The sequence below is a fragment of the Peromyscus leucopus genome, chromosome 14 (genome assembly GCF_004664715.2).
Source record: "Peromyscus leucopus breed LL Stock chromosome 14, UCI_PerLeu_2.1, whole genome shotgun sequence".
In the NCBI taxonomy this organism is placed as follows: Eukaryota; Metazoa; Chordata; class Mammalia; order Rodentia; family Cricetidae; genus Peromyscus; species Peromyscus leucopus.
In genome coordinates, this window is record NC_051075.1 from 73390205 (window position 1) to 73402735 (window position 12531).

The window sequence follows — 12531 nt, forward strand, 5'->3', positions numbered from 1 at the left end:
GTTGTGTAAGATACTCAGAACCTCAAGTCTGCTCTTGCATGTTTCAGCTACCACAGTGACCGTGCTTCATGGACAGCTGTGGCTCCCTATTTCCCCATTAAGCTGAGAGCCGTTTGAGTTCAGAGGCTGACTCTCAGCGACCAGTCTCCTCAGTCCCTGCTCAGTCTGGCTTGTGACCCCAGTGTAACTGTGGGCAATGTAAGATTTATCATGGTGCCTCCAGAAAGAATGATGAGGCCTGCATGAGCTGACATGATTATTATTAGAATTCATTTATTTAAAAAACTTCATATATTTTATTATCCCAAACACTGCATTTCAAGACATTTTTTATGCCAAACCTGACAAATGGATAGCTTTCCCTAGATTTTTTTCCCTTTTAATTATTTGCATTCATTTTCTGTTTCAAAGGCATTTTAACATTGGGCAACCAACTGATTGCTTAAATAGGTATTATTAATGGGAATATTAGAAAAATTAACATCAGAACTTTTAATATAAGTTGAATGAGATCTTTAACCCCCTGGCCAAGTGGAAAGGATGGTTTACCAGCTCTGACTGCAAAAGAGAAGGTGAACTTGGGAGGAATATAGGGAAAGGATGTAGAGGTGAGGCAGGAGCAGAATTCAAGTCTAGCAGGGACCCCCAGTGACCCTGTGCCTGTGGCTGATCTGGTGAGCTCTCCAGCTAAGGCTTCTTCCCCTGCATGCTAAAGAATGTTGAATGAGCTATTCGTATCCCCGAACTTTCTCCCCTTCAAGGAGTTCCACGAAACCCTTACATTGTGAGCTGCACCGAAGTGACTGGGTGTGCATTTTTCTTGTGCCCATAGCTTTTAGAATTTTCCAGAAACTGGCAGTTCCCACCTTTATTGTCTCCTGCAGTAGGTAATTTCCAAGCATCACTCATCTAGTCATTCTTCCAGGCAGTGAGTGTCTAGGAGCACCTAGCTGTTTCCAGGCATCCTTCAAGACCTTGAAGACATAGCAGCGCAAGAACTCATCTTCACACTTGCATTGCTTCCCACTCAGCTCATTCCATCCGACTGTGCAGGGAAGCCTGCCTTGACTGATCCCTGGGCTGACTCAGACCCCAGTCCTACTTCTCAGCTTCTTGGCTTTGACAGGGGCTGTGGGGCTCACTTGTCACTAGTCACCCTGAAGACCTAGGGTTGCTGAGTCCTCAGCAGCCCATGAAAACAGGCCAGGGAGGAGGCATACACTGAGGAGAAGAGTCTGTGATGGAAGTTGGCTCATCTTTGAGTCTCTACAGTGTGAAGACCATCTTCTCCACAGAAATCCCCGTGCAGGGGTCACAACCTCTCTCTCCCAGGTTTTCTATATCACAATGCAGACACCCATTCCTGAAAACAGTTTTCAGGGAGAGAAGAGAAGGAGATAGAATACACAGACACCCCAGAAACAAAGGGGGTGCTCTCACGTGAAATGCACAACCTCAGTCCCGGACATCAGCAGACATGGTGACACACTTGTGGCTTTTGAACCCCCTGTGTAAACTTGAGTGAATCTCAGTCCAGCACAGGCAGAGGAACACAAAGCCCCCAGGAGGCTTCCTTGTGAGCCCAGCCTGCAATCCCCTCCAAGAACCCTTTATGGAGCGTTTGGTCGGCTTGTCAGGGCTACAGGTCAGAAATTGCCATTTCTTCTCCAAGGGCAGCAGGAGACTATTGTGGCTCAGAAGGACCCCAAGTCAAGAAGATGGTAGGTTAAACCAAACCGGGAACAGAAACACTACCATAGAGGTATAGCAGATAGAACCACATGGGGGGCCCTGCAAGACACTATGTAGGCCTCCTAGATTCATGTGCAAACTATACAAGCAGATGGATAATGCTTTACTGCTCTGTATGTTCTCAGTATAAGGGACCTCCTTATGACAATCATTTGTTGCTTATAGGAAGTTCAAACGTGGTTGGGCACTCAGTGTTTTTTTATTCTTCATTTGTATAACTTAGCTATATTTCTATAAAGCCTTCAGAAAGTAGAGCCACGGTTCATTTGGACTGCAGGTCATAGTTGGCTGAGCCTATGACTTAGCTCAGACAAAGTTAAATGGGAAAGATCCAGCCAGCTAGTGGAGCCATGGGCAGCAGGGAGCCTTTTGTTAGGTAGAATGGCTCCTCACACTCAGGATCCCCAGTCAGAGGAGGGGCTATTAATGCTTGGGGAGAAACACACACCTAAAAATGACCTAGTTGCACAGTTCCCTGTGTGTTATCTGTGTTCAAAAGCAAGGAAAGTTGTTACTTGTGCTGAAGTATAGTCTCTGAGACTCAAGCCTACCAAGCCAGAATACATCATGAGGTCATGCAGGGACGGACAGTCACTGACTTACCCTATTGGGTTCTTGCCTCATTGTCCCTCCCCCACCCACTACCCTGCTCCCCTCCTGAGCAGGCTCATGTGCTCCCAGAATCCAGAAAGCCTTTGCATCCTTGAACTGGCTCACAGTTTCAAAGAGTACAATTCCTCAGTCATCGCTGCCAGGTCCCATTTGCTAAATCATCATTTTGCTAACTGGGATTCAGGCAACGTACAAAGAAACACTTGCAAACAGTTTTAATTGGTATTGAAAATAAGAAGGGGGAGGGAGAAATAAAAAGTGAGAACATTATTAAATTTTCGCTGCCATAATGACCATTGTGGAATTGGCTGGTTATTTCCCCATTAGGGCATAATGACATCCATTGTTGGCAGATCTGTGCTTGATTAAAAGATAATGACAATAATTCATTGTTTGCTGCTCTCTACCTTGAGACAAGGTAACCACAAGTTTAAAGAAGGATGTACAAGAGGTAAATTACACGTTGCTAAATATGAAACGGCACCTCGCTCGTCCCGGTTTATAACAATAAAAACAACAATTTTAGATGGAACGTATATTTAGTAGGTTCTCCTGCAGAAGTGGAGACATTGATCACCACGTAATTACCACAAAGGAAAAGTTGGCTAAATTGTTAGGTTTAGATGGTGTATGTGAAACCGGCTCCTTGAACTGGGAAAGGAAAGGGGATTTTTTTTTTTTTTCTGAACCTTCTGCTTACTGTTTGAAGGAACGCTTTTAAATCACAGAGCTGGCCACCATGGGAAGATAGTCAGGCAGGGCTTTCAAGCATGTTGTATGTGTGTGTTCCTGTGTGCAAGTGCGTTTGTATGTGTATATGTGGACGGAGGATGGTGCCTCAGAGGCTGTAGGTCAGAGAACAACCTCAGCTGCCATTGCTCACATGCTGTCTACCATGTGTTTGTGTATGTGTGTGTGTGTGTGTGTGTGTGTAAGAGAATGTGTATGAGTATATATGTGAGAGAGTATGAGTGTGTGTGAGAGAGAGAATGTGTGTGAGAGAGTGTGTGTGTAAGAGAGACTGTGTGTGTGAGAGTGTATGTATGAGTGTGTATGTGTGAAAGAGAATATATGTATGTGTGTGAGTGTGTTTGTGAGTGCAAGCATGTGAGAGAGAATGTATGTGTTTTTGAGAGAAAGTATGTATGTGACTGTATCTGTATGTGTATGAAAAAGTGTGTGTGTGTGTGTGTGTGTGTGTGTGTGTGTGTGTGTGTGTTTAGACAGGGTCTCTCATTAGCCTAGAAATCACTGAGTAATCTAGACTGACTGACCAATGAGCCCCAGTGATCTGCCTGCCCTTGCTTCCCTAGTACTGGGATGACACATTCCTGCCACATTCCTACCTTTTTTATGTGGATCCTGGGGCTCAAAATCAGGTCCTCATATTTGTCTGTTAACTACTCTACTGACTGAACCATCTCCCTAACCATTCCAGCACCTTTTCAGTGCAAAACCTACCTGCAAATACTGTCCTTCACAACGTGGCTCAGACACAGTGCACACAGGGGGCTAGTTCCCACCTGACACACCCTGTTTTAGTTGCTGCATATTCTTCCCATCGGTCCATAGGGGTCCAGGCTCTACTCCCCAGGGCTGTTCTCCACCAACAACCAAATGGATTCTTAACCCTCAGACCAGACCCAACACTCCTTGGTAAGACAGTTCGATAGTTTCTTTAAAGCTTGACCTAGACTTGCCATGCAATCCTGAATTCACGCTCCTGAATACTCTCCGCAGAAATACTCTGACATTGACATGAACACCTGCACACGATTGCCCCGGAGAGAGCCACAGTCACCATTGCCCCACACTGGGAGCAGCCTGCGTGCACTTCGGTTCATGGGTCCTGGTGAATGAATGAACGATCGGTGGAAAGTTTGTACCAGGGAAATTACAGAGCAAGCCAAAGAAATCAGCAACTGAGCCTTGAAAAGACATGGAAAAAACTGCAATGTAGATTACCGAGTTAGATAAGGCAGCCTGAGATGGTGGACACAGCATTCTGGAAGAAGACAATTGCACCCAGTAAAAAGATTGTGAACGCCAGGGCTGCAAGGTCGAGGAATGACCAAGCGGAGCTCAGAGGACTTTTAGGGCCGGATGCCAGTTCCATAAAAACAAACAAATAAAAACAAAACACCCCCCTTTTTAAAAAAAAATTAAGTTTAAAAAATTATTTTATGTGTACATCTTTGCACCACATTTGTGCCTAGTGCCACAGGAGGTGGTGAGAACTGAACCCGAGTCCTTTGCAACAAGTGCTCTTATTCGATGAGCCAGCTCTCCATGGCCTACATAGACTATTTTAACGATGGACACCTGACAAGCCCACATATGTCAAACCCCATAGAAATAAAAAGGGTGAATGCCAGTGCAAACTATGGACTTGAATTAGAAACAGCGATTCCTTCTAGGTTCAATGGTTGTAGCAAATGTGTCACAGGGAAATGAGATGTTAGTATATTCATGAACACTGTGTGCTGAGGGACAGTGCTCACACACACGGGGGAGGGGGGGCACTTTTATTACGTACCTTTTGTGCGCACTCATACCTGCTCTTAGATTATTAAAGGGGAAAAAGTCTATACCTGAGACTCGTCCTCTGATGGGCACCCATGTTCTTCCTGTGACACCCCAGACCCACAGGCCTCCCCTCAGCTCACGTGCCCACTGGATTGATCCATCATTCTGCTCTGTTCCCACTGCTCAGCCTCCCTCTCCTCCAGACCTGTATTGGCTTGTCCCTTACCATGGACTATCTGCCTCTCGCCTGAGCCTTCTCTCTCCCTGTTCAAAACACTGAGGTCAACCTTCCACCAGAGTGGCTCTCCTCTTCCTTCTCCTCTCTGGCTTTTAGACTTCGGTTTGTGTTTGTCTCCGTTCTGCCGTCCCGGCCCCCAGCACTGGTTTGGTGTCTGGCATACAGTTGCTTCTCAGTACATTATCTTTTGAATGGATGAATGTGGAACTGCTCTTCCCTCCCCTCCTGGGGGTCCACACTGTCTGAAATCTCCTGAATAGTCACTGAACCAGGACTAACTAAAGCTCCAAATTCTTAATCTATGTCAGAGGTGGATTGGCTGCGGGCCAGATTGGACAAGTGCCATCAGATGGAACCTCTCTCTTGACATTCTTTCACTTGTGACCCATGAGGAAAACCCCACCAGGTATTCCAGGAATATCTTGCGAATGCTTTTTTTTGGGGGGGGGGATTTGTACTTTTCATTAGAATATGTTAATTGTTCAAGAGAAGCCTCACATCTGTTTCCATAGAGCTTTATAATGTTCTTTTATAATATGCACCCTACTGTTACTGTTCCCCACTCTACTGCTTCTCCTAAAATCCCTAGTAAATACTTGTGCATGAAGCTCACCCATTTCCCTTAATGGAGTGACCAGCAGCTTCCCCACCGACCACAGAGATGCATTCTTCCTGATAGCGGCATACAACTCCTACACGTACCACACTGGGCTTGTCCCTTCATCTGTCAGTGGGTACCAAGGCTGATTCTGTGTCGTAGTAATTGTGAATACCACTGTGATGCACATGACTGAATAGATGTCTCTGTAGTAAGTTGACTGATTTTTTTTTCTTTTTGGAGGGTAGGTGGGGGTGGGGGAGACATACCCAGAAGTAGAGTTGGGTTATATATAAGCTGAATTTATCCAAAGTGTTTAAAAGAAAGATGTCCCTATAGATGAGAAGGTTGGTTTGTGTATTCACAACACACATTCACTAGATGTCTTTCTGCTCAGTCTAGTGTGAGGACCAAAGTAAAGCCCTGCTGTGTTTGAGAGGCCAGCGGGAGGTGGAGGAAAGGAGATGCAGTTTATACAAGTCTGTTGAGGTTCTGGAGGACATGGTTCTGAGAGAGGGCAGCCCTGGATTTGAGCTCTCAAGCTCAGAGGTATCTCAGAACTGAAAGGAAGACAGCAGAATGTGCCTCAGTGTGAGGGGCAGCCTGCCAGGAACCCTGGTCTCTGAAAGAGGGCAGCTCTTGAGACTGATGAACTCTGCAGGCCAGGAGAAGACAGTACTCCAGACCAGTGGTCCTGCATAGTGAGTGCTGTTTGCACCATTTGAAAGCTCTCAGGACTTAGAGATTCTAAGCACTGCTAATATATCTCTATCTATCTATCTATCTATCTATCTATCTATCTATCTATCTATCTATCTATCTATATCTATTCTTACCTCCCAGGCTTGTTGGGAATTTCAAGTTCAGAAGTACAGAACCACTTGGGGCAGTAGATGAGTCTTCAGTGTTACCCACCACAGTGGCCAGCGTGTCCCAAGCACCTAGTCACAAGGAGGTCCAAAGGGTGAGTGTACAGTGCTGACAGTTACAGATTTCCCACAGACAGTGACTCTGTGGTTTCAGGACCCCCTGAGCTTAGTAAGTTAGGTATTTGTCATCTTGGAATTTCATAACCTGGACTCAGCAGGTCTCCTCATCCTCCAGGGTACTCTGAGAAAGTACATAAATACAACCAAACAGATCATTCTCCCTCATGCCCAGAGCAGAAAACCTTGATGGCCCCAACAATGGACCCCAGCTTCTGTAAACACACTTCCAGAAACACATCTGGCCTCTCTCACCAGGCAGCTCTCACTGACACACATGGCTACCCCGGGGTTTGTCCTGCCAATGAGTGCAGACCGGAGGTTCTATAACTCCTTCATCTTCTCATTTCCTACCCAGAATTCCAGTAAGACATTACTACCTCAGCCAGAGAGGAGAGAAAGCAAAGAGCTGAGGCTGGTTTTGAGCACTGTGGGTTTTTTTTTCCCTTCTGCAGGAAGAGCCCACTTCTTCCAGCTGTTGTCTTCAGGGCCTGTTTAGTCTTAGCGCCATCTTGGATTCTAGTCCCTGTTAGAATTAAAGCCAAACTGCAGCTGCATGCTGGGATTTCTCTGAGTTCTGCTATCTGGAGAAAGCTCAGCACAGTGTTACCCTGGTGCTGGAGTGGGTGCCCCATTCCTCGCTGTGGAACTTCCTCCTCAGTGGAAGGATTCCTCAGCATCCCCTGGGAACCTCTCTCTCCATCCCATCACTGGCTCTTCTTCCCAGAAGGAAGGTTCACTAACCACCGGGGCCTCTCTCTCCCATCCCTGGCTCTTCTGCCTAGAAAAGCCACTAACCACTGGGGTGTTTTCCAGGAATGGCGGGGGATGCCTAGCTCAGACCCTTTTTTTTTTTCTCCTGTAAGCCCAGGGAATGAGAGTTCTGCTTGGTCGTAGATATAGCGTTGGGGTCCCACATAAAGAGGTGTTTGCCACCACCTCCTCATGAGAGAAGCGTTAGGAGGGCAGACCAGAAGCAGCCCTTACTGCACATATTGGTCAACTGTGATTGGTCATCTAGGCGGCTGTCCTCTGTTGGCTCTGGCTGGCTTCTCTGTATATTTCAAATTTAGTTGACTCCTGATCCCTACAACTTCATGGGCTTGTCCCCAGAGACCTGATACTTCTGTCACCCGCTGCTGCTGTTGGATGTGACTTCTTAGGCTCTACATCACTGCAGATACAGAACATTAAAGGACACGCAGGACCTTCAGATTGCATGAAGCATTCTGGAAGGGCTATGTAATTGCCTCAGCTTTTTGTGTCCATTGCAGAGTCACCAGGGGCCGTTTTGTGAACACTTAATCTTGACAAGCCTTGATGAATTGGCCCGAACAAAATCATCCTGTAATCCAATCCAGGCACGCTTAGATCGCCACCACTTTGTCCTTATCTCATCGAGACCCACGACCTTTAAAATAATCACATTGTCCTCTCCATGCGTCTTTAAGTCCTTGGCTAATGGAGGGGGACACCCCAGCCGCAGGACCTGGCTGTTCTTTCTGTAAAGACATTAGAGACCTCCTCAGTTGGCTCTTGCTACGCTTCTCCTAGGTCACACTAGATTGGAGAGTGTTTTGCTGTGTAGAAGAATGGCAGGAAATTTACACCGCACGTCCAAGTGTTTAGTCCAGCTTTGGTTTTTCATCCTGAGAAGATCAAGTCTGAGTTGTAGCTATTCTTGCGAATTAACTCAAAAATCCTTTTTGTCAACTTGCAGTTTGAAATGATCAAGAGTTGCCAGTTCTGCAGACACCAGGAAAAAGATGTTCTCATTTGCTCCCATCTTAAAAATAGAAATATTCATGAGCTGGAAAATGTTTCCCCCCTTATAACCTCTCACCCATGCAGAAGCTACAACATGTGGCTGCCCCTGGCCACCTTCCTAAGCAGATGTTTAACTGAACTTCAGTTAGGACACCTGTCTCAATCACTGTATGGGAAGAAGAGAGTCGTTGGATGCAAACACTGGACTAAGGTGATGCTTGCTACGGTTCTGAGGCCAGTGAGCTCACTTCTTCTGATTCTCTTTCTGTGTGGATTCTAGAAGTTTCTTTCTATTGCCTTGCCTGCCTCCTGCTCCCTATGTCTGCAGAAGCCTGGCACAGCATCTCTGGAAACTTCTTCCAAATTCAGAACTCACATCCTATTCTTTTTTGGTGTGTGTGTGTGTGTGTGTGTGTGTGTGTGTGTGTGTGTGTGTGTGTAGGCCTGAGGTCAACTTTAAGTATATTTCTTTTTATTGTTTTTCACCTTTGTTTTTAAGACAGTATGTTATAGTTAGAGTTAATTGTCAACTTGACAGAATCTAGAATCACCTGGGAGATGGGAATCTAGGATGCCTCTTTGGACTTATATCTTAATTGTATTATTGAGGTAGGAACATTTGCCCTCTCTGGGTGGCATTATTCCCTGGCTGGTATCCTTGACTGTATAAATGGAGAGAAGGAGCTGGGCAGCAGCAGGCCTGGCTTCTCTTCCTGACTGTGGATGCAATGTGACCTGCTGCTTCAACAAGCTCCTGCCATTTGGATTTCCCTACTATGATGCACTGTACCCTTGAGCTGTGAGCCAGAACAAGCCCTTCCTTCCTTCAATTGAATTGTCAGGAAGTTTTTAGTCATTAACACTAAAGTAGATAAAATATAGGGTCTCTCATTGGCCCAGGCTCTGAATATCTGAACTCAGGTTCTCCTGCTTGCCCAGCTACCTGCTTGCCTTCACTTACCAGTTTTAAGAAAGTGTGTGTGTGTGTGTGTGTGTGTGTGTGTGCGTGTGTGTGCGTGCAGATACTGGTACAGGCCAGAAGAGGGAATTGGATTTTCTGGAGCTAGAGTTAAAAGCATTGTGATTAGCCCTACATGGATGCTGGGAACTGAACTCGGGTCTCAAAAAATAGCAGGGAATGCTTATTAACCACTCAGCCGTCTCCCCAGGCCCCCATGTCCTATTCTTAATGAAAGCATAGCAACCTTCTAGGATTCTTCCCCCTCAGCTCAGCCTTCATTCTGTCTTTCAGCTGGAGCACAGGTGCACCCTTCGGGAAGAAGTGAAATAATGACCAAATTTGGCAATTATTTTATCTGGTTTTGTATGAAAAGTTGAGTGTCTTTACCAGTGTGCACTTGCAGAACCCACAAGTATTACCCATCACCACCCCTTCCTGCCCTGCAGTGGCATCTATGAGCTCCAATGACATAGTCCACGATCCAGCTACCCTCCAACTTTTCCCGTTGTCTCTTTTTCTACTTGTTTAGCTGCTTGTTTCTCTGTGCACCTGGTGCCTTCTGCCTTCCCTGTATTCGTAACTTCCAGGACATGGCCAGACACTTTAGTTTCTGCTTCTAAACTGGAGGGGCTTCTCAGACAAGGTGGTTGACTCATCAGGAGGTCTCAACAAGCCCAGAGAATGTAAATATAAATCAGAGATTCACAAACAATTTCTGAGTTCAGAATCGCGTTTTCGGTAAGACACTGTCCATATTAGTGCCAAACTGAGAGTCACTGGAGCTGCCTACCCCACAGAATGGGAGCAAAGATGGATGAAACCAGGAACACAGGATCTCATTTGCCCGCAGTAAATGCCTGTAAACAGGAGATGTGTTGGGATGTCACACCCTCTCTTGGAGAGACTGAAAGCCTGGCTTTTCTGCTGTCAAACCTGTGTTGGGGGCAAATGTCCCTTCTAGATGAGTGACCTCATCTAGAGCCAGTCCATGTTGATATGTCCCTCTCAGCAAGTGTCATAGCCTCCTATGCTTAGGCTACACATTGACATCAGTTTCTCTGCTTTCAGGAACTCAGCAAGGATGGATCACGGCATGGGATGGAGCAGAGATGTCTCTGCAGTGTCCTTTCTCCACACATTCTTATCTTAAAAGAAATATCAAATCTGCCAAAACACAACAAATCACTGATTTCACAATGTCCTAGGCGGGCTCCCTGGTAAAGTCTGGAGAGACAGCTCCAACAGTTGAGCACTTACTGTGCTCCCATGGGGACCCACATTTGGTCCCCCTGACCCACGTGAAAAACTCAACATGGCAGCATGCACTTGCAATCTCCGAGCAGAGATGGAAAGAACTCTCGTGCTCACTGGTCAGCCGGCCTAGACTAATCAGAGAGTCCAGGACTCACTGAGAGACTTGTCTCAAAAACAGTACACGTAGGGCCGGAGAAGCAACTCTGAGGTTCACCTCTGGCCTCCTTCTACATGCACACAACAGTCCAAATATACGTGAACCCCCATACAGGAACACACATGTGCACACACATACACCATGCATGCACGTACACTCACATGCACACAACATGCACACACAGACATATACACACACATCCACACATGCTTTCATGCACATGTACACACACCAAGTTGGTAAAGTTATTATATTGTAAATGTTTCACTGAAGGAAAATTCTTGAAAATGGCTCACATTGTATGAATTCAATACTGTGACCCATTCATTCAACAGAACTTTCTAAGGGCTGCTCTACCATGATCCAATCTTTGATGGACATATGAAAGACACTGGTGCTAGTTCTTACTGTGCACAGGCCTGCTCTTGCCTTGGAAGCCAGCTTGGGGGCTGATCATGGCACATATATATTACATTTTGCATTCTCTCCATCCCTGTTCCAGGGCAAACCCATATCATGTTCTTGACCACACTGGTAAAGTAGTTGGGGAATAAGTTGCATTAGTAAGTGAAATAATTAATGTCAATTAACATGCATCACTTAGTTAGGAAGTAACATTGAGAGCAGAAGAATAAGCAGGCCGTGACCAAGTGTGGGCAGGAATGACTGCAGCAAACACTGTAGCTCTCCAGAATGAGTTAGAAGACCATCCCAGGTAGAAGGGGTCTGAGCTCAGCGGATAGCTTAGTAGGTAGAGCGATGATTGACTTGCCAGTGTGAGGACCTGAGTTTGACCCCAGAATCCACATTGAAAAAATCCTGGTGCTCTCTTCGGCAGCACATATACTAAAACTGGAACAATACAAAAGATTAGCAAGGCCTCCGTGCAGGATGACATGAAAATTCATCAAGTGTTCAGCATTTTTACAAGGGAAGCCACAGAAACAACTCCTCTGGGCTCATAGGAACTCACAGACTCTGGACTGACAGCCAGAGAGCCTGCATGGGACTGACCTAGGCCCTCTCCATATGTGTGACAGTTGTGAAACTTGGTCTACGTGTGGGACTCCAGGAAGGGAGCATGGGGCCTGTCCCTAACACTTTGGCTGGTGTTTGAGAACCTGTTCCTCATGCTGGGTTGCCTTGCCTAGTCTTAGTACAAGGGGAGGAGCTTAGTCCTACCTCAATTTGATATTTCATGCTTTGTTGACACCCATGGGGAGGCCTGTCCCTTTCTGAACAGAAACAGAGGAGGAGTCAATTGTGCGGGCAGATAGGAGGTGGGGGAGGGAATGGGAAAAGAGAAGGGAAGGGAAATTGCTGTCAGGATGTAAAATAGATGAAAAAAATTAATTAATAAAAAAATACAAAAAAAAAATCCTAGGCGTGGGGGCTTGTACATGTAACCCCTGTGTTGAGAAAGTAGAGGCAGGTAGACCCCTAAGGTCACTAGACAACCAGCTTAGCATATTGTCTTCATTTGGGTTACTATTGCTGTTATAAAACATCATGACCAAAAGCAGCTTGAAGAGAAAAGTGTTTATTTCAGCTTACAACACTCAGGCCACACTCCATTATTGGGGGAAGTTGGGGCAGAGACCTTGGAGGAATGCTGCTTACTGCTTGGTCCTCATGGCTCACTCAGTTTTCCTTCTTATACAATACAGAACTACACGATCA

The 12531-nt window shown here is 46.0% G+C and overlaps 1 non-coding gene across 1 annotated transcript; it reads left to right on the forward strand.

The window, feature by feature from the left end:
- Positions 1 to 11673: 11673 nt before the first annotated feature.
- Positions 11674 to 11777, forward strand: LOC114701913. The gene has a single exon (XR_003735895.1). It is a non-coding gene; the product is annotated as a U6 spliceosomal RNA (small nuclear RNA).
- The last annotated feature ends 754 nt before the right edge of the window (positions 11778 to 12531 follow it).